The sequence below is a fragment of the Urtica dioica genome, chromosome 4, assembly GCF_054948205.1.
Source record: "Urtica dioica subsp. dioica isolate 48M chromosome 4, U.dioica_male_clone48M_v1_H2, whole genome shotgun sequence".
Lineage (NCBI taxonomy): Eukaryota > Viridiplantae > Streptophyta > Magnoliopsida > Rosales > Urticaceae > Urtica > Urtica dioica.
The window spans coordinates 18,139,341-18,141,798 of NC_142759.1; the positions used below are offsets into that span (position 1 = coordinate 18,139,341).

Sequence of the window (2,458 nt, forward strand, 5' to 3'; positions counted from 1 at the left end):
AAGTTGAAGTATAGAATCATGAACAAGGTAGCTAATCTCGATCAAGCATTAAAACGGATTTGAATTAAGCAAAGCAGTAGAGAATGGAAATTGAACTTCAATATATTAAATCATATCCATAACCAAATCATAAACCCGCTACGCCATAGTCCTTAATGGAATTAGTTCATGGCGTAGCGAGAAAACAAAAAGAGAATAGGAAGAAGAAGAAACCATAATTAAAAACTCAATTGTAAATTAAAATACGGGAGTTCAAGAGTAAAGGAGAAGAATAAAACTGTAATTGGCGCGAATTGATGAAGAACAACTCTCATCTTTTTCTCTATCTCTCCCAAACACTAAGTGAAAACAATAAAAAAAGTGCTAAGCTCCCTAAACAAGAGATTGAGAGGTGTATTTATAGGCCTAGGTTGAAATCCTTGGGTTTCTCTTAATTTTCGGAGCAGACTGGGTAATTAAAAGTGATCCAACGGCTCAGATCGACTCCAAATCCGCGTTTCCTCTTTTTTTGTCTCGGCGGACCTCACGGCGCGTGGTTAGAGGGTCGCGCCGCGAGGGTGACTTCCCGGCGGACCACGCTATCCGCACCTCATGCTCAGAGATCGATTTCGGCGATTTTCGAAACCTCGCGGCGCGAGGTCCTTGGGTCGCGCCGCGCACTTTTTCTTTCCGCGCGCACCGTTTTTGTAACTGCCATAACTCCTAGCTCCGATGTCTGATTCTTGCAAATAAATATGCGTTGAAAAGCTAAGAGAGAGCTCTATCTAATAATGAAATTGGATCATCCAAAATCTTTACTTACAACTCTCAGAATTGTTCACAAGAGGACGCTGTATTTCTTCTTTGCTCTAACTTGGCGAAAAGTCTTCGAATCTTCTCAAAATTGCTCCGTTACTTCACCTGATGCTCTACTAACCTCCTTTATACCTCATTGGCCTCTAAAACCTATAAGTCTCTCAAAAACACACAAAAAACATCACAAATACTCGAGAACAAGCTCGGATTTAGTCGGAAAACTATGAGTTTCCGCGTGATTAACGCACCTATCAACTTTATGAGCGCATGTTGATTGAGTTTTTTGAAGTTCCTTTCGCTGTTTTCGTCTTATCAATAAATCCTCTTCGTGCTTCTCGCGTTCGTCGGGTTTGTCCTTGTCGTCTTGTTTGTGTTATTCGGATCTTCGGATCTCCGAATTTTTGAATTTTCGGATAATACTCTATACTAATAGTCATGATCATTAACGGCGTTAGTTGTAGTGATCATTTGGAACGTTGAGTATATACGAATAAGATATTTCAAGCTGCTGGAGCGTAATCATAGCCACCATCATCATTGTCATCGTCTTCATCATCTCCTTCAATGCACGAGAGAGAGAGAGAGTTAAGATTCCATTCAAAACCACCATTTTTGGCAGTACTTCATTTTATTTATCAAACCGCAATGCTACGTCTTTCTTTGAAACTGGAGTCATATTTTTGGGTAGAGAGAGAGAGACTTGGTAGCAATAGAAGATAAATTATGAAGTAATAACCCTGCTTTTTTTGTGTAGGGTATAGCTGACTAGCTAGGGTAGCTTACTTTTCACACAAGTGAGCCACGTTGAGAGTGTGGAGATAAGCAAGGGATATGTGCCGAGCTGACGCCGAGAGCGTGGTTCTACGTGTCGCGCTTGGAACCTTACGTTACAAGGCAAGTCAAATACAAGGTCACTTTATAGTGTGTGTTTGACATCTTGTCAAGCATATTACTTGCGTGCGTTGCTTTGCAAATTACTAATACGAGAACAAGAATGGTACCATTTTTTATTTATGGTATACAGTTTTTTTAACTAATGGGGCAATCAATCATTGGACTCTTGTCGTCTATATGCATATTGGGTGGACTAGATACTCCCATGTCTGCATCGGAATATTATTTTGTTGTGATATGTCAATTGACCAGATTTCCTGATCAAAACATTCGATATAGATACACAAAGACGAAGTTAAGAATTTAAATTAGAGAATTAATATGCAAACAAATTTCAATGAGGGACTAATTTATAAATTTTTAAGATAAAAAATACAAAATTTTATAAAATATTGCAAAAGTAGCCATTTTTTTTAATGGGGTCTATAACGTACCCTGGACTAGTTGGGCTTCGTCCATGTAGATACATATATACACCATAGAAACTAGTAGGCTACTAGTTCTTATCTTCAACTTATTAACTATGACAGAGTGTTTATATAAGACAAACATGAATTCATGATCGCTCCAACATAATAAAAAGATGATCAATATATCTATACAAACCCATATAAAAAACGTGTATGTATTAATTTCTTTAAAATCCATTTAGACAATTAGATCGATGCCCGCTAGAGATGAACTTTGCGGGATTGGGGCCTTTGGTGGAAGCCTCGACAGAGTTGCCAGGAGGTCTTGCAGAGCTAGGAGGCGGATGTAATTCAGTGGA

The 2,458-nt window shown here is 38.7% G+C and overlaps 1 long non-coding RNA gene across 1 annotated transcript; it reads right to left on the reverse strand.

The window, feature by feature from the left end:
- Positions 1–251: 251 nt before the first annotated feature.
- LOC149400976 (uncharacterized) lies at positions 252–1,337 on the reverse strand. The gene is made up of 3 exons (XR_016296830.1): positions 1,044–1,337; positions 803–945; positions 252–721 (listed from the first exon to the last, which is right to left on the reverse strand). It is a non-coding gene; the product is annotated as an uncharacterized LOC149400976 (long non-coding RNA).
- Positions 1,338–2,458: the final 1,121 nt, after the last annotated feature.